Source organism: Phyllobates terribilis, unplaced genomic scaffold, assembly GCF_046119375.1.
Source record: "Phyllobates terribilis strain yellow unplaced genomic scaffold, ASM4611937v1 Scaffold_14__1_contigs__length_39327217, whole genome shotgun sequence".
Lineage (NCBI taxonomy): Eukaryota > Metazoa > Chordata > Amphibia > Anura > Dendrobatidae > Phyllobates > Phyllobates terribilis.
In genome coordinates, this window is record NW_027362774.1 from 32005881 (window position 1) to 32027762 (window position 21882).

General features: G+C 40.8%; 2 protein-coding genes across 8 annotated transcripts in view; one reads left to right on the plus strand and one right to left on the minus strand.

The window, feature by feature from the left end:
* The window catches only part of ZNF319 (zinc finger protein 319), a 21270-nt gene extending 12608 nt beyond the window's left edge, over positions 1–8662 (minus strand). The window contains exon 1 of the mRNA XM_073659859.1: positions 8534–8662. The gene's annotated coding sequence lies outside the window, so the exon portion shown is untranslated. The remainder of the gene's footprint in view (positions 1–8533) is intronic.
* Positions 8609–21882, plus strand: part of USB1 (U6 snRNA biogenesis phosphodiesterase 1) — a 21651-nt gene continuing 8377 nt past the window's right edge. For 3 of the 7 annotated variants that reach the window (XM_073659860.1, XM_073659866.1, XM_073659863.1), the window contains exon 1: positions 19696–19838. The gene's annotated coding sequence lies outside the window, so the exon portion shown is untranslated. Of the gene's footprint in view, positions 8688–19695; positions 19904–21882 lie in introns of those variants that run through there. The other 4 variants (XM_073659864.1, XM_073659861.1, XM_073659865.1 and 1 more) reach the window with 4 other exon arrangements.

Here is a 21882-nt window from a genome sequence, read left to right on the forward strand (position 1 = left end):
GCTCTGAGGGAGCAAAGGCTGAAAGACAAACGATATCATCGGGGAGTGTTTAGAAGAATCTCCTCCTACAGGTGTCCCATATGTCTCTAGTGAATTGCATAGGGCCCAGTAAAGTGCTTTGGAGTTTAACAGATTTCTCAGACCACAGTAGTGAATTCGGATGAACTGGGGCTATCCATAATTTTTCAATTTCTGTCCACTTATTATATGCCCAAAGGGATGACCACGAGGGAATCCTTCTCAAGTGAGCCGCCCAATAGTATTTAACCACATCCAGGACCGATAACCCCCCCTGCTCCCTCCCCGAGATCAGTACCTGCTTGGAGATTCTATGCCTCCCATTATTCCATATAAACTTCATTATACAGGACTGGAGAGCCCTCAACTTCCCCATAGGAACCCCAACTGGCAGAGTTTCAAAATAGTAGTTGAGTTTAGGAATAAGGGACATTTTCACTGCCGATATACGCCCCAAAAATGAGATATGAAGATTGGCCCACTTGACCATAAGACCCTTCAATTCTTTAAAAAGGGGCGGAAAATTATGAGCAAACAGGGTCCCATAGTCTGACGTTATGTTAATCCCCAGATATTTGATACTCTCTGACTTCCACCGGAATTTGTAATTCAGCTTAAGATGATCTAATTCTTCATGGGGAAGGTTTAGTGGAAGTGCCTCTGCTTTTTTAGAATTAATCTTATATCCTGAGATTATGCCATATTCCCGAAGTGTCACTTTAAGATTAGGGAGGGTGATATGCAGATTCGTGAGGGTCAGTAGCACATCGTCTGCAAATACGGAAATTTTAAATACTTTACCCCTTACCTCCATCCCCGATATGTCAGGATTGACTCTTATTGCTGCCGCTAGAGGCTCGATACACATGGCAAACAAGAGTGGGGATAAAGGACAGCCTTGCCTTGTACCATTTGCTATAGAGAAACTGGGTGATACACAATGGGGAAGTTTAATGGACGCCGTGGGAGAAGAATAAAAGGCCTTTAGTGCTGTTAGAAAAGCACCCGATATCCCAAAAGTCTTCACTGTCTCAAACATAAAGGGCCAATTAAGGCGATCAAAAGCCTTTTCCGCATCAAGACTGAGGAGAAGCGCCCGAGACTTATTCCTATTGACCACATCCACCAGGTCCACAGCCCTCCTTGTGTTGTCTCCTCCCTGCCTGAAGGGCACAAACCCCACCTGATCCTTATGAATCATGTGCAGAAGCAAGACATTCAGTCTATTTGCAAGGAGACGGGTAAATATTTTTAAATCCGAGTTCAAGAGGGCTATGGGCCTATAGTTGGCGCAGTCAAGGGGATCTCTACCAGCCTTGTGAATTAACACCAAATATGAATGAGACAGCGAGCTAGGAATCGGGGTTCCTGTCAGGAAGGAGTTAAAAAGGTCAACCATATAGGGGAGTAGTATATCCTCAAAAGTTTTATAATATAGATAGGTCAAACTGTCCGGGCCTGGTGACTTACCCAGGGGCAAATCTTTCAAAATGTCAGTTAATTCCTCAAGAGTGATCTGTTTGTTAAGGGACTCTTGTGCCTCCGTTGAAAGAACTGTCAGACTAAGCCTCCGAAAAAAGCTGTCTATCTCTGATCGCCTATATTCTGGATTGCCTGCCAGTGGGTCCTGAAGATTATATAATTTCTTATAAAATTTATAAAAGATATTTGACAATTCCCCCGGGTCATAGTGGGTAGTTCCCTCATCGTCTCTTAGAGCCTGAGGAGCCGCGGCCACAGAGCGATCCTGCGATTGCCTAGCCAACAGGGTATGGGCCTTATTCCCTTTTTCATAATATCTCTGTTTTGAAAATACAAGCATCTTCTCCACTTTACGGATGGAGAGATCCTTCAATTTGTCCCTAGTGGCCAACAGCTTCCTCAGAGTCCCAGTTGACGGAGAAGAGGCAAATCTACGTTCCAGAAGGCGAATCTGAGAATTAAGATTCGAGAAAAGTAGCCTTGAATTTTTTTTTAAGCCTCGCTCCCTCTGCGATACAACACCCTCTTATTACCGCCTTATGCGCTTCCCACAAAATAGGAAGGGAGGGCACAGATCCCAAATTTAGTTCAAAATACTGGATTAAATGATTTGATAAAGATTTTTGAATACAGGGATCCTTTACCAGAAATTCATTCAGTCGCCAGTGACAGGCTCTGGAGGAACTGAGACCCAACTTTAAATTTAATATTACCGGCGCATGATCCGACCATGTTATGGACCCCACCTCCACATTCTCTAGCATTCTAAGTGTGACAATATTAGCAAAAAAGTAATCGATTCTGGTATGAGTCTGATGCGGATTTGAATAAAAAGTGTAAGCTCTTTCTTTGGGATGATCTATTCTCCACATATCAAAAAGGGAATTTGCCCGGATCAATTTTCTAAATTCCAATGATAATCGGGATGAACCAGCAGATGGCGGGTTCCCCCTCAAAGCAAGCCTATCATTTATTTCTGAGAACGGGATATTAAAGTCCCCCCCACCAACAATGCCCCAGGCTGCAGCCGTCGAAGGCTAGTTAGAACCTTGCGAATAAGGGGTATTTGGCCCAAATTTGGGGCGTAAATGTTGCACAATATTATTGCTTTGCCCTGAAAAAAGCCCTCCAGTATCAAGAATCTACCTGCTGGGTCCTCATGAGATTTAGAGATTTGAATTGGACATAAAGATGATATAAGTATGGCCACTCCACCCTTTTTATTATTATTATAGGCAGAGTAGGCAGAAGGGTAATGATGGGCCGCAAATCTAAACGTCCCACTCCGGTCATAATGGGTCTCCTGTAAAAAGGCAATGTCCGCTCTCTGAGCCCTCAACTCCTGCAGTGTGAGCCTTCTTTTTCTAGGGGAATTAAGCCCCTTTACATTCAAAGTGATCAACTTAACCATTGCTAGTGAGAAACGGTGAACTACTGCTTATAATCATACTCACTGACAATCGTTGCAGCCTCCCGCCCCATAATGACCTGCCATGGAGCTTCATGAATGACCCCTGCTCTCTTGATAACGAAAAGAAAAGGTAAAAAGGAGAGAGGGGAAAGACAGTGGGATGTGGGGGGGACACAGACTGAGGCAAACCAACATTAAGAGAAAACATGTACAAATATCAAAACAGATCAGAACAATTTCCCAAGAGTAACTTTGGAGAAGGGTTGTTACCGTGGCACAAGGTGAGCCCACTAAGTTTCAAAAACGTACTGTGCAGTTAAGGGAAATCACAATGTCCTTGCTGTCCAACAACCCTTTGGAAAAATATATTGGAGGGAGTCCAGAAAAAGGGAAAAAAAAAAACTTTCCTGTGAGAAGAGAAACAATAACCAAAATCCTTGTCCCAAAACCCAAAGAACCTCACTGAGCATTTATAAACAGGCTGTCAAAGTGACACTTTAAAATATTCATTCATTTAAGGCCTAGAAAAATATCAAACATAAGTATTTCAGAACTTGACGTCGAGTACCGGCTTGTAAGTGAAAAAGAGCGATAAAGACAAAAAGTAAACCCTCAAGAGAAGCCGCTTATGCTCCGGGTTTTACAGTCAACCATAGTTATTCTTATGCACTCCAGAGGGCGGGCCCTGCTCTCGTTCCCTCTTTGCCCCGCCTCCCCACCTTTTGCCATACGGGAGGTGGAGCCTCCGGGGGGAGAAGATAGTCCCATTCCGGAATGTTCGGTGCTGTTAGTTGGAGGTCCCCACAAAACTTGGCCAAATCCCCCATAGAGCGGAGCACAGCCGACACCCCATCCCTGCGAGCCATTAAAGCAAAGGGGAAGCCCCACCTATAGGGAATCTTCTTATCCAGGAGCATGCTGAGCAGAGGTTTAAGATGCTTTCTCTTCTGCAGGGTAATTCTAGACAGGTCCGGGAAGAGCTGGATGTCCGCCCCCCTATACTTTATGGCTTTCTGGGCCCGTGCCTTGGCCATTATCTTTTCTTTCAGCTCAAAGTCATGCAAGCAGCATATTACATCCCTCGGAAATGCTGTAGTACCTTTTGGCTTCAAGGCTCTGTGAGCTCTATCAAATTTGATCGAGGCAGGCTGACTATCACCCAGGATAGAGTTAAAGATCTCCTGAAGTATAGCTCTGAGATCCTCCACCCCCTCCGACTCGGGGAGACCCCTCACCCATATATTGCTCCTTCTTCCCCTATTATCAAGATCTTCAATTTGGGCATGCATATCCTGCATCACTGATTTTTGCTGGGTGGTCACGTGTTGTAGTTTGGTTACATGAGCTCTAGTAGTATTATGATCATCCTCCAGTATTTCTATACGATTTGCCAAGTGCCTCAGGTCTTGTCTCACACAAGCAATCTCTGACCTGCAGGTATCCTTGACTTCCTTTATAAGGTTTTTGAAGTCTGTCTTGGAGGGTAACAAAAGTTTTTAAAGAGAAAACACAGTAGTTTGACAATAAATGGCTTCACCCAACCAATAACCATGAGGGGAGAAAAAGTTTTTTTTGTTATCATTCATATTCTCTGAAACAAGGCCAAGAAAAGAAAAATTTTGCCGGGGTATGTAAACTTTTGAGCACAACTGTATATATATATATGACAGTAGGGGACAGTATATATATGATTGTGAAGACAAGGGGTCTTCCATGGGAGTAACACTACTCAGACAACACAGGGTGAGGGTGAAACAGCGTGCCAACACTTTATTGAACCACAAAACAGACAATAAACAGATAGAACAGTCCCAGCACATACCTAAAATGGTGCAAAATTACAGAGTCTCACCCTTCTGCTGAATCAGCGAGATTAAAGCCGCTGTGACTTTGGGGCTTCCAGGGCCGACTACCCCCACCAGTGGCACCTCAATTTTGGCAGGCACCCACAGAGAGGAGGTAACGACAAGCTTAGGAAGCTGACAGTCAATTGAGGTACATGGCCAGGAGACCCAAGGGTCCCAACCTGGCTTCTCCGAACATATCTATGAAGCCAAGTGACCGGAGGATCCCAACCTGGCTTCTCTGAGAGTATCCATGGGTTCCAGGTGACCGGAGGATCCCAACCTGGCTAAACCAAACATCTCCATGGGACCAGGCAGCTGGAGGTTCCCAACCTGGTTTCCTCAAATGTATCCATGGGTTCTGTGATACTCAATGGAGCAGATCTGTAATCCTCCATCCAGGCTTGTGGTCCCTTAGACTGGCATCCTGTAGAATCCAAATCTGTGTCCCTCTTGATGGAGCCATGGTGTCCTGTAGCTCTGCCACATAGAGTGTTTCTGGATGTGGTTTTGTAAAAGATCCTTGATACAGAGGCATAAACTCCTTATATAGTTCACAATCACAACTGTCCTTTCAAGTCAACATCCACAAGTCAGAGGGGAGGTGGGATGAGAGAAACTCGCATTGTTTGAATATTTAATCAATCTGCCTGTAGTTTGTCCTGCTCTATTTTGCAGGTCAACAAACTAGCTGGCCAGGTACAATTTGTAATCAGCATATTAGCAAACATTGTTGTTCAATGACCCTGCGTCCCTGTCCTCCAGAGATAACAGAAAATAAGTAACAATAAACATCAACTTCAATGTCAACATTCAGACAATATGACAATGTCTCCTGACCTACTGAGCATAGACGTCAGAATAATTCAAGAAGTTGTCCGGTACTTTTTTTAAGTTGCCCAATGTATTCAGCATGTGGGCATAAGTATCTCTGTAAACACCTTGTGATTCAGATACTGCCTGTGAGTGGCGCTATCACTGGCCGCTCACAGGCATCATGTGACCACGCGGCTGACGTCACGACAAGTGAGGCGTGACTCAGCGCTGGGGTCCATGTGGTGGCTACAGGGTTGTGGGAGGCGTTACCCCGCGCATCACACATAGCATCCACCGCAAGCTTTCCCAATAAACGGGGAGAGGCAGAGCGCGCGGTGGATGCCGGGTGTGACGCAGGGGAATAACCCCGCCCACAACCCAGCAGCCTCCGGTGGAACGCGGAAGAGGGACCCCCGGCTGCAGCCGCAACTTGTCGTGACGTCAGCGGATGTCAGCGCCGGCTGCAGCCAGGGGTCACGTGATGCCTGTGAGCGGCCAGCGATAGCGCCACCCACAGGCATTATCTGCAACACAAGGTATTTACAGAGATACTTATGCCACATGCTGAATACATTGGGCAACTTAAAAAAAGTAACGGACAACCCCTTTAAGATTAAATGCTGTGTCATCACAATGACAGTAGGGGATTATATGCACAGTATAAATATATATATATGACAGTAGGGGATTATTACACACAGAGCAATATATATATATGACAGTAGGGGATTATATGCACAGTATATATATATATATATATATATATATATATATATATATATGACAGCAGGGGATTATATGCACAGTATATATATGACAGTAGGGGATTATATGCACAGTATATATATATATATATATATATATATATATATATATATGACAGCAGGGGATTATATGCACAGTATATATATATATGACAGTAGGGGATTATTACACACAGAGCAATATATATATATGACAGTAGGGGATATGCACAGTATATATATATATATATATATATATATGACAGCAGGGGATTATATGCACAGTATATATATATATATATGACAGTAGGGGATTATTACACACAGAGCAATATATATATATGACAGTAGGGGATTATATGCACAGTATATATATATATATATATGACAGTAGGGGATTATTATGCACAGTATATATATATATGACAGTAGGGGATTATTATGCACAGTATATATATATATGACAGTAGGGGATTATTATGCACAGTATATATATATATATATATATATATATATATATATATATATATATGACAGAAGGGGATTATTATGCACAGTATATATATATATGACAGTAGGGGATTATTATGCACAGTATATATATATATATGACAATAGGGGATTATTATGCACAGTATATATATATATATATATATATATATATATATATATATGACAGTAGGGGATTATTATGCACAGTATATATATATGACAGTAGGGGATTATTATGCACAGTATATATATATATATATGACAGTAGGGGATTATTATGCACAGTATATATATATATATATATATATATATATATGACAGTAGGGGATTATTATGCACAGTATATATATATATATATATATATATATATATATATATATATGACAGTAGGGGATTATTATGCACATTATATATATATATATATATATATATATATATATATATATATATGACAGTAGGGGATTATTATGCACAGTATATATATATATATATATATATATGACAGTAGGGGATTATTATGCACAGTATATATATATATATATATATATGACAGAAGGGGATTATTATGCACAGTATATATATATATGACAGTAGGGGATTATTATGCACAGTATATATATATATATATGACAGTAGGGGATTATTATGCACAGTATATATATATATATATATATATATATATATATATATATATATATGACAGTAGGGGATTATTATGCACAGTATATATATATATATATGACAGTAGGGGATTATTATGCACAGTATATATATATATATATATATATATATATATATGACAGTAGGGGATTATTATGCACAGTATATATATATATATATGACAGTAGGGGATTATTATGCACAGTATATATATATATATATATATATATATATATATAAATATATATATATTTATATATGACAGTAGGGGATTATTATGCACATTATATATATATATATATATATATATATATATATATATATATATATGACAGTAGGGGATTATTATGCACAATATATATATATATATATATATATGACAGTAGGGGATTATTATGCACAGTATATATATATATATATATATATATGACAGTAGGGGATTATTATGCACAGTATATATATATATGACAGCAGGGGATCATTATGCACAGTATATATATATATATATATATGACAGTAGGGGATTATTATGCACAGTATATATATATATATATATATATATATATATATATATATGACAGTAGGGGATTATTATGCACAGTATATATATATATGACAGCAGGGGATCATTATGCACAGTATATATATATATATATATGACAGTAGGGGATTATTATGCACAGTATATATATATATATATGACAGTAGGGGATTATTATGCACAGTATATATATATATATATGACAGTAGGGGATTATTATGCACAGTATATATATATATATATGACAGTAGGGGATTATTATGCACAGTATATATATATATATATGACAGTAGGGGATTATTATGCACAGTATATATATATATATATGACAGTAGGGGATTATTATGCACAGTATATATATATATATATATATATATATATATATATGACAGTAGGGGATTATTATGCACAGTATATATATATATGACAGCAGGGGATCATTATGCACTGTATATATATATATATATACTCTAGGACTAGGCCGGACGCCGGGGACTTTCCTGATCTAGGAGCCGCCGCTCGTTACCTGATCACCGCCGGGACCGGGGCAGAAGAACGAGGGAGGAGGCGGCGGATCCGGGCGGATGTGGCTCCGGTACCAGAAAGTCATGGGAGGAGCCAGGAGGACCGCCCTCTACCGGACACCGGAGACCGAGAGCCAGCGACAGAGGCAGAACCGGGTGAGGTGATATATATATATATATCGGGGTATACAGTGAGGTGATATATATATATATATAGGGGTGTACAGTGAGGTGATATATATATATATATATATATATATATATATATATATATATTGGGGTGTACAGTGAGGTGATATATATATATATATATATATATATTGGGGTGTACAGTGAGGTGATATATATATATATATCGGGGTGTACAGTGAGGTGATATATATATATCGGGGTGTACAGTGAGGTGATATATATATATATTGGGGTGTACAGTGAGGTGATATATATATATCGGAGTGTACAGTGAGGTGATATATATATATATATCGGGGTGTACAGTGAGGTGATATATATATATCGGGGTGTACAGTGAGGTGATATATATATATATCGGGGTGTACAGTGAGGTGATATATATATATATATATATATATATATATATATATAGGGGTGTACAGTGAGGTGATATATATATATATATATATATATAGGGGTGTACAGTGAGGTGATATATATATATATATATATATCGGGGTGTGCAGTGAGGTGATATATATATATATCGGGATGTACAGTGAGGTGATATATATATATATATATATATAGGGGTGTACAGTGAGGTGATATATATATATATATATATATATATCAGGGTGTACAGTGAGGTGATATATATATATCGGGGTGTGCAGTGAGGTGATATATATATATATATCAGGGTGTACAGTGAGGTGATATATATATATATCGGGGTGTACAGTGAGGTGATATATATATATCGGGGTGTGCAGTGAGGTGATATATATATATATATCAGGGTGTACAGTGAGGTGATATATATATATCGGGGTGTACAGTGAGGTGATATATATATATCGGGGTGTACAGTGAGGTGATATATATATATCGGGGTGTACAGAGGGTGATATATATATCGGAGTATACAGTGAGGTGATATATATATCAGGGTGTACAGTGAGGTGATATATATATATATTGGGGTGTGCAGTGAGGTGATATATATATATCGGGGTGTACAGTGAGGTGATATATATATATATATATATCGGGGTGTACAGTGAGGTGATATATATATATATCGGGGTGTACAGAGGGTGATATATATATATATATCGGGGTGTACAGTGAGGTGATATATATATATCGGGGTGTACAGTGAGGTGATATATATATATATATATCGGGATGTACAGTGAGGTGATATATATATATCGGAGTGTACAGTGAGGTGATATATATATATATCGGGGTGTACAGTGAGGTGATATATATATATATCGGGGTGTACAGTGAGGTGATATATATATATCGGGGTGTACAGTGAGGTGATATATATATATCGGGGTGTACAGTGAGGTGATATATATATATATATATCGGGGTGTATAGTGAGGTGATATATATATATATCGGAGTGTACAGTGAGGTGATATATATATATATCGGGGTATGCAGTGAGGTGATATATATATATATCGGGGTGTACAGTGAGGTGATATATATATATATATCGGGGTGTACAGTGAGGTGATATATATATATCGGGGTGTACAGTGAGGTGATATATATATATCGGAGTGTACAGTGAGGTGATATATATACATCGGGGTGTACAGTGAGGTGATATATATATATCGGGGTGTATAGTGAGGTGATATATATATATATATATCGGGGTATACAGTGAGGTGATATATATATATATATCGGGGTGTACAGTGAGGTGATATATATATATCGGGGTGTACAGTGAGGTGATATATATATATATATATCGGGATGTACAGTGAGGTGATATATATATATCGGAGTGTACAGTGAGGTGATATATATATATATCGGGGTGTACAGTGAGGTGATATATATATATATCGGGGTGTACAGTGAGGTGATATATATATATCGGGGTGTACAGTGAGGTGATATATATATATCGGGGTGTACAGTGAGGTGATATATATATATATATATCGGGGTGTATAGTGAGGTGATATATATATATATCGGAGTGTACAGTGAGGTGATATATATATATATCGGGGTATGCAGTGAGGTGATATATATATATATATCGGGGTGTACAGTGAGGTGATATATATATATATATCGGGGTGTACAGTGAGGTGATATATATATATCGGGGTGTACAGTGAGGTGATATATATATATCGGAGTGTACAGTGAGGTGATATATATACATCGGGGTGTACAGTGAGGTGATATATATATATCGGGGTGTATAGTGAGGTGATATATATATATATATATCGGGGTATACAGTGAGGTGATATATATATATATATCGGGGTGTACAGTGAGGTGATATATATATATATCGGGGTGTACAGTGAGGTGATATATATATATATCGGGATGTACAGTGAGGTGATATATATATATATATAGGGGTGTACAGTGAGGTGATATATATATATATATATATATATATATATATATCGGGGTGTACAGTGAGGTGATATATATATATATATATCGGGGTGTGCAGTGAGGTGATATATATATATATCGGGATGTACAGTGAGGTGATATATATATATATATATATCAGGGTGTACAGTGAGGTGATATATATATATCGGGGTGTGCAGTGAGGTGATATATATATATATATATATATATATATATATCGGGGTGTACAGTGAGGTGATATATATATCGGGGTGTACAGTGAGGTGATATATATATCGGAGTATACAGTGAGGTGATATATATATCGGGGTGTACAGTGAGGTGATATATATATATATTGGGGTGTACAGTGAGGTGATATATATATATCGGGGTGTACAGTGAGGTGATATATATATATATATATATATCGGGGTGTACAGTGAGGTGATATATATATATCGGGGTGTACAGAGGGTGATATATATATATATCGGGGTGTACAGTGAGGTGATATATATATATCGGCATGTACAGTGAGGTGATATATATATATCGGGATGTACAGTGAGGTGATATATATATATCGGAGTGTACAGTGAGGTGATATATATATATCGGGGTGTACAGTGAGGTGATATATATCGGGGTGTACAGTGAGGTGATATATATATATATATATATATATCGGGGTGTACAGTGAGGTGATATATATATATCGGGGTGTACAGTGAGGTGATATATATATATCGGGGTGTACAGTGAGGTGATATATATATATATATATATATATCGGGGTGTACAGTGATGTGATATATATATATATATATATATATCCGGGTGTACAGTGAGGTGATATATATATATATATATATCGGGGTGTACAGTGAGGTGATATATATATATCGGGGTGTACAGTGAGGTGATATATATATATCGGGGTGTACAGTGAGGTGATATATATATATCGGGGTATACAGTGAGGTGATATATATATATATATCGGGGTGTACAGTGAGGTGATATATATATATATCGGGGTGTACAGTGAGGTGATATATATATATCGGGGTGTACAGTGAGGTGATATATATATATATATATATCGGGGTGTACAGAGGGTGATATATATATTGGGGTATACAGTGAGGTGATATATATATATATATATATAGGGGTGTACAGTGAGGTGATATATATATATCGGGGTGTACAGTGAGGTGATATATATATATCGGGGTATACATTGAGGTGATATATATATATATATATATATCGGGGTGTACAGTGAGGTGATATATATATATATCGGGGTGTACAGTGAGGTGATATATATATATATCGGGGTGTACAGTGAGGTGATATATATATATTTCGGGGTGTATAGTGAGGTGATATATATATATATCGGGGTGTACAGTGAGGTGATATATATATATCGGAGTGTACAGTGAGGTGATATATATATATATCGGGGTGTGCAGTGAGGTGATATATATATATATCGGGGTGTACAGTGAGGTGATATATATATATATATCGGGGTGTACAGTAAGGTGATATATATATATATATATATATCGGGGTGTACAGTGAGGTGATATATATATATCGGGGTGTACAGTGAGGTGATATATATATATCGGAGTGTACAGTGAGGTGATATATATACATCGGGGTGTACAGTGAGGTGATATATATATATATTGGGGTGTACAGTGAGGTGATATATATATATATCGGAGTGTACAGTGAGGTGATATATATATATATATATATATATATATATATATCGGGGTGTATAGTGAGGTGATATATATATATATATATCGGGGTGTACAGAGGGTGATATATATATCGGGGTATACAGTGAGGTGATATATATATCGGGGTGTACAGTGAGGTGATATATATATATCGGGGTGTACAGTGAGGTGATATATATATATCGGGGTATACAGTGAGGTGATATATATATATATATCGGGGTGTACAGTGAGGTGATATATATATATATCGGGGTGTACAGTGAGGTGATATATATATATCGGGGTGTACAGTGAGGTGATATATATATATATATATATCGGGGTGTACAGAGGGTGATATATATATTGGGGTATACAGTGAGGTGATATATATATATATATATAGGGGTGTACAGTGAGGTGATATATATATATCGGGGTGTACAGTGAGGTGATATATATATATCGGGGTATACAGTGAGGTGATATATATATATATATATCGGGGTGTACAGTGAGGTGATATATATATATATCGGGGTGTACAGTGAGGTGATATATATATATATCGGGGTGTACAGTGAGGTGATATATATATATTTCGGGGTGTATAGTGAGGTGATATATATATATTTCGGGGTGTACAGTGAGGTGATATATATATATATATCGGGGTGTACAGTGAGGTGATATATATATATTTCGGGGTGTATAGTGAGGTGATATATATATATTTCGGGGTGTATAGTGAGGTGATATATATATATATATCGGGGTGTACAGTGAGGTGATATATATATATCGGAGTGTACAGTGAGGTGATATATATATATATCGGGGTGTGCAGTGAGGTGATATATATATATATCGGGGTGTACAGTGAGGTGATATATATATATATATCGGGGTGTACAGTAAGGTGATATATATATATATATATCGGGGTGTACAGTGAGGTGATATATATATATCGGGGTGTACAGTGAGGTGATATATATATATCGGAGTGTACAGTGAGGTGATATATATACATCGGGGTGTACAGTGAGGTGATATATATATATATATATATATCGGGATGTACAGGGAGGTGATATATATATATATTGGGGTGTACAGTGAGGTGATATATATATATATCGGAGTGTACAGTGAGGTGATATATATATATATATATATATATATATATATCGGGGTGTATAGTGAGGTGATATATATATATATATATCGGGGTGTACAGAGGGTGATATATATATCGGGGTATACAGTGAGGTGATATATATATCGGGGTGTACAGTGAGGTGATATATATATATCGGGGTGTACAGTGAGGTGATATATATATATATATATATATATATATATCGAGGTGTACAGTGAGGTGATATATATATATATATATCGGGGTGTACAGAGGGTGATATATATATCGGGATGTACAGTGAGGTGATATATATATCGGGGTGTACAGTGAGGTGATATATATATATATATATATCGGGGTGTACAGTGAGGTGATATATATATATCGGGGTGTACAGTGAGGTGATATATATATATCGGGGTGTACAGTGAGGTGATATATATATATATCGGGATGTACAGTGAGGTGATATATATATATCGGGATGTACAGTGAGGTGATATATATATATCGGGGTGTACAGTGAGGTGATATATATATATCGGGATGTACAGTGAGGTGATATATATATATCGGGGTGTACAGTGAGGTGATATATATATATCGGGATGTACAGTGAGGTGATATATATACATCGAGGTGTACAGTGAGGTGATATATATATATATATATATATATATATATATATCGGGATGTACAGTGAGGTGATATATATATATCGGAGTGTACAGTGAGGTGATATATATATATATATATCGGGGTGTACAGTGAGGTGATATATATATATCGAAGTGTACAGTGAGGTTATATATATATATATATCGGGGTGTACAGTGAGGTGATATATATATATATCGGGGTGTATAGTGAGGTGATATATATATATATCGGGGTGTATAGTGAGGTGATATATATATATCGGGGTGTATAGTGAGGTGATATATATATATCGGGATGTACAGTGAGGTGATATATATATATCGGGGTGTACAGTGAGGTGATTTATATATATCGGAGTGTACAGTGAGGTGATATATATATATCGGGGTGTACAGTGAGGTGATATATATATATCGGAGTGTACAGTGAGGTGATATATATACATCGAGGTGTACAGTGAGGTGATATATATATATCGGAGTGTACAGTGAGGTGATATATATACATCGAGGTGTACAGTGAGGTGATATATATATATATATATATATATCGGGATGTACAGTGAGGTGATATATATATATATATATATATATATATATATATATATATATATATATATACAGTGCCTACAAGTAGTATTCAACCCCCTGCAGATTTAGCTGGTTGACACATGCGGGGGAAATGCACTGCAGCAAATTTTTTCGTTGTTGTTGTTGTTTTTTTTTTTTAAAACGTTAAAAGGTAATTCAGAGTGTCATTTATTATTCAACCCCTCAAACCACAAGAATTCTGTTTGGTCCCCCTAAAGCAGGGTTCCCCAACTCCAGTCCTCAAGGCCCACCAACAGGTCATGTTTTCAGGATTTCCTTAGTATTGCACAGGTGATGGAATTATTGCCTGTGCAAGTGATGTATCTGTGCAATACTAAGGAAAGTGATGTACCTGTGCAATACTAAGGAAATCCTGAAAACATGACCTGTTGGTGGGCCTTGAGGACTGGAGTTGGGGAACCCTGCCCTAAAGTATTAAGAAGTAGTTCAGGCACCAAGAATAATGAGCTTCACATGTGTGGATTAAAGATCTCTTTTGCCAGCCTTTTCTGACTATTTAAGACCCTCCCCAAACTTGTGAACAGCACTCAGACATGGTCAACATGGGAAAGACAAAGGAGCATTCCAAGGCCATCAGAGACAAGATCGTGGAGGGTCACAAGGCTGGCAAGGGGTACAAAACCCTTTCCAAGGAGTTAGGCCTACCTGTCTCCACTGTTGGGAGCATCATCCGTAAGTGGAAGGCTTATGGAACTACTGTTAGCCTTCCACGGCCAGGACAGCCTTTGAAAGTGTCCTCCCGTGCCGAGGCCAGGCTTGTCCGAAGAGTCAAGGCTAACCCAAGGACAACAAGGAAGGAGCTCCGGGAAGATCTCATGGCAGTGGGGACATTGGTTTCAGTCAATACCATAAGTAACGTACTCCACCGCAATGGTCTCCGTTCCAGACGAGCCCGTAAGGTACCTTTACTTTCAAAGCGTCATGTCAAGGCTCGTCTACAGTTTGCTCATGATCACTTGGAGGACTCTCAGACAGACTGGTTCAAGGTTCTATGGTCTGATGAGACCAAGATCGAGATCTTTGGTGCCAACCACACACGTGACGTTTGGAGACTGGATGGCACTGCATACGACCCCAAGAATACCATCCTTACAGTCAAGCATGGTGGTGGCAGCATCATGCTGTGGGGCTGTTTCTCTGCCAAGGGGCCTGGCCATCTGGTCCGCATCCATGGGAAGATGGATAGCACGGCCTACCTGGAGATTTTGGCCAAGAACCTCCGCTCCTCCATCAAGGATCTTAAGATGGGTCGTAATTTCATCTTCCAACAAGACAACGACCCAAAGCACACAGCCAAGAAAACCAAGGCCTGGTTCAAGAGGGAAAAAGTCAAGGTGTTGGAGTGGCCTAGTCAGTCTCCTGACCTTAACCCAATTGAAAACTTGTGGAAGGAGCTCAAGAATAAAGTCCACATGAGACACCCAAAGAACCTAGATAACTTGGAGAAGATCTGCATGGAGGAGTGGGCCAAGATAACTCCACAGACCTGTGCCGGCCTGATCAGGTCTTATAAAAGACGATTATTAGCTGTAATTGCAAACAAGGGTTATTCCACAAAATATTAAACATAGGGGTTGAATAATAATTGACCCACACTTTTATGTTTAAAATTTAATAAAATTCAACTGAGCAACATAACTTTTTGGTTTGTAAGATTTATGCTTCTGTTCATAAAACCTACTCTCGTTTGCAGTTTGAAGGCTCTAACTTATTTGCATCTTATCAAACCAGCTAAATCTGCAGGGGGTTGAATACTACTTGTAGGCACTGTATACACCGACACAGTATACACCGGGGATATATATATATATATACACCAACACAGTATACACCGGGGATATATATATATATAGGGGTGTACAGTGAGGTGATATATATATATATATCGGGGTGTACAGTGAGGTGATATATATATATATCGAGGTGTACAGTGAGGTGATATATATATATCGGGGTGTACAGTGAGGTGATATATATATATACATCGGGGTGTACAGTGAAGTGATATATATATATATATCGGGGTGTACAGTGAGGTGATATATATATATATATCGGGGTGTACAGTGAGGTGATATATATATATATATATCGGGGTGTACAGTGAGGTGATATATATATATATATCGGGGTGTACAGTGAGGTGATATATATATATATATCGGGGTGTACAGTGAGGTGATATATATATATATATCGGGGTGTGCAGTGAGGTGATATATATATATATCGAGGTGTACAGTGAGGTGATATATATATATCGGGGTGTACAGTGAGGTGATATATATATATACATCGGGGTGTACAGTGAAGTGATATATATATATATATCGGGGTGTACAGTGAGGTGATATATATATATATATCGGGGTGTACAGTGAGGTGATATATATATATATATATCGGGGTGTACAGTGAGGTGATATATATATATATATCGGGGTGTACAGTGAGGTGATATATATATATATATCGGGATGTACAGTGAGGTGATATATATATATATATATATATATATATATATATATATATAGGGGTGTACAGTGAGGTGATATATATATCGGGGTGTACAGTGAGGTGATATATATATATCGGGGTGTACAGTGAGGTGATATATATATATATATATCGGGGTGTACAGTGATGTGATATATATATATATATATATATATCCGGGTGTACAGTGAGGTGATATATATATATATATATATATCGGGGTGTACAGTGAGGTGATATATATATATCGGGGTGTACAGTGAGGTGATATATATATATATATCGAGGTGTACAGTGAGGTGATATATATATATCGGGGTGTACAGTGAGGTGATATATATATATATCGGGGTATACAGTGAGGTGATATATATATATATATCGGGGTGTACAGTGAGGTGATATATATATATCGGGGTGTACAGTGAGGTGATATATATATATATATCGGGGTGTACAGTGAGGTGATATATATATATATATATCGGGGTGTACAGTGAGGTGATATATATATATATCGGGGTGTGCAGTGAGGTGATATATATATATCGGGATGTACAGTGAGGTGATATATATATATATATATATATAGGGGTGTACAGTGAGGTGAGATATATATATATATATATATATATCGGGGTGTACAGTGAGGTGATATATATATATATCGGAGTGTACAGTGAGGTGATATATATATATATATATATATATATATATCGGGGTGTACAGTGAGGTGATATATATATATATCGGAGTGTACAGTGAGGTGATATATATATATCAGGGTGTACAGTGAGGTGATATATATACATCGAGGTGTACAGTGAGGTGATATATATATATCGGGGTGTACAGTGAGGTGATATATATATATCGGGGTATACAGTGAGGTGATATATATATATATATATATCGGGGTGTACAGTGAGGTGATATATATATATCGGGGTGTACAGTGAGGTGATATATATATATCGGGGTGTGCAGTGAGGTGATATATATATATATATATCGGGGTGTACAGTGAGGTGATATATATATATCGGGGTGTACAGTGAGGTGATATATATATATCGGGGTATACAGTGAGGTGATATATATATATATATCGGGGTGTACAGTGAGGTGATATATATATATATCGGGGTGTACAGTGAGGTGATATATATATATCGGGGTATACAGTGAGGTGATATATATATATATATCGGGGTGTACAGTGAGGTGATATATATATATATCGGGGTGTACAGTGAGGTGATATATATATCAGGGTGCACAGGGGGTGATATATATCGGGGTGCACAGGGGGTGATATATATATTGGGGTGCACAGGGGGTGATATATATCGGGGTGCACAGGGGGTGATATATATATCAGGGTGCACAGGGGGTGATATTTATGAGGTGCACAGGGGGTGATATATATATCAGGGTGCACAGGGGGTGATATATATATCAGGGTGCACAGGGGGTGATATTTATGAGGTGCACAGGGGGTGATATATATATCAGGGTGCACAGGGGGTGATATATATATCAGGGTGCACAGGGGGTGATATATATATCAGGGTGCACAGGGGGTGATATATATATTGGGGTGCACAGGGGGTGATATATATCAGGGTGCACAGGGGGTGATATATCCGGGTGCACAGGGGGTGATATTTATGAGGTGCACAGGGGGTGATATATCGGGGTGCACAGGGGGTGATATATCCGGGTGCACAGGGGGTGATATTTATGAGGTGCACAGGGGGTGATATATATCGGGGTGCACAGGGGGTGATATATATATCGGGGTGCACAGGGGGTGATATATATATCGGGGTGCACAGTGGGGGTGGTTGTATTGGATGACGCAGGGGGGCTGATATACCGGCTGCACACAGTGACTGGAGGGCAGGGGACACATTAGTACAGCGGAGCGGAACCATGGGCATCTGGCAGTTTCCGGAGGACGTCTTTCGCCTGTGCGCGGCTTCCGGGGCGGGGTCAGGCTGGCGCTGGTCGGATACAGCAGTTCTGAGGATGAAGGAGAAGCGGCGGAGGGGAGCGGGTGCGTGACGTCACTGCTGTTATTAACTCATGATACGTCATAGAATGGACTTGTCATTATTGTGTGTACGTTACGTCATAGACGGTTCTGGGAGTGGAGGCGGTTATTGGAGGGGAGTGCTGCTCTGGGAGTGGAGGCAGTTATTGGGGGGGAGTGCTGCTCTGGGAGTGGAGGCAGTTATTGGGGGGAGTGCTGCTCTGGGAGTGGAGGCTGTTATTGGGGGCGAGTGCTGCTCTGGGAGTGGAGGCAGTTATTGGGGGGGAGTGCTGCTCTGGGAGTGGAGGCGGTTATTGGGGGGGAGTGCTGCTCTGGGAGTGGAGGCAGTTATTGGGGGGGAGTGCTGCTCTGGGAGTGGAGGCTGTTATTGGGGGGGAGTGCTGCTCTGGGAGTGGAGGCAGTTATTGGGGGGGAGTGCTGCTCTGGGAGTGGAGGCAGTTATTGGGGGGGAGTGCTGCTCTGGGAGTGGAGGCGGTTATTGGGGGGGAGTGCTGCTCTGGGAGTGGAGGCGGTTATTGGAGGGGAGTGCTGCTCTGGGAGTGGAGGCGGTTATTTGGGGGGGGAGTGCTGCTCTGGGAGTGGAGGCTGTTATTGGGGGGGAGTGCTGCTCTGGGAGTGGAGGCTGTTATTGGAGGGGAGTGCTGCTCTGGGAGTGGAGGCTGTTATTGGAGGGGAGTGCTGCTCTGGGAGTGGAGGCTGTTATTGGAGGGGAGTGCTGCTCTGGGAGTGGAGGCTGTTATTGGAGGGGAGTGCTGCTCTGGGAGTGGAGGCGGTTATTGGGGGGGAGTGCTGCTCTGGGAGTGGAGGCGGTTATTGGGGGGGAGTGCTGCTCTGGGAGTGGAGGCGGTTATTGGGGGGGAGTGCTGCTCTGGGAGTGGAGGCTGTTATTGGGGGGGGAGTGCTGCTCTGGGAGTGGAGGCTGTTATTGGAGGGGAGTGCTGCTCTGGGAGTGGAGGCGGTTATTGGAGGGGAGTGCTGCTCTGGGAGTGGAGGCTGTTATTGGAGGGGAGTGCTGCTCTGGGAGTGGAGGCTGTTATTGGAGGGGAGTGCTGCTCTGGGAGTGGAGGCTGTTATTGGAGGGGAGTGCTGCTCTGGGAGTGGAGGCGGTTATTGGGGGGGAGTGCTGCTCTGGGAGTGGAGGCGGTTATTGGAGGGGAGTGCTGCTCTGGGAGTGGAGGCGGTTATTGGGGGGGAGTGCTGCTCTGGGAGTGGAGGCGGTTATTGGGGGGGAGTGCTGCTCTGGGAGTGGAGGCAGTTATTGGGGGGGAGTGCTGCTCTGGGAGTGGAGGCAGTTATTGGGGGGGAGTGCTGCTCTGGGAGTGGAGGCAGTTATTGGGGGGGAGTGCTGCTCTGGGAGTGGAGGCAGTTATTGGGGGGGAGTGCTGCTCTGGGAGTGGAGGCAGTTATTGGGGGGGAGTGCTGCTCTGGGAGCGGAGGCGGTCCTGAGGGGGGTGGTGAGTGCTGCTCTGGGAGCGGAGGCGGTCCTGAGGGGGGTGGTGAGTGCTGCTCTGGGAGCGGAGGCGGTCCTGAGGGGGGTGGTGAGTGCTGCTCTGGGAGCGGAGGCGGTCCTGAGGGGGGTGGTGAGTGCTGCTCTGGGAGCGGAGGCGGTCCTGAGGGGGGTGGTGAGTGCTGCTCTGGGAGCGGAGGCGGTCCTGAGGGGGGTGGTGAGTGCTGCTCTGGGAGCGGAGGCGGTCCTAAGTGCTGCTCTGGGAGTGTAGGCGGTCCTGAGGGGGGGTGGTGAGTGCTGCTCTGGGACCGGTGGGGGGTGGTCCTGAGTGCTTCTCTGGGAGCGGAGGCGGTCCTGAGGGGGGTGGTGAGTGCTGCTCTGGGACCGGTGGGGGGGGGGGGTGGTGAGTGCTGCTCTGGGAGCAGAGGCGGTCCTGAGGGGGGGGGTGAATGCTGCTCTGGGAGCGGAGGCGGTCCTGAGGGGGGTGGTGAGTGCTGCTCTGGGAGCGGAGGCGGTCCTGAGGGGGGTGGTGAGTGCTGCTCTGGGAGCGGAGGCGGTCCTGAGGGGGGTGGTGAGTGCTGCTCTGGGAGCGGAGGCGGT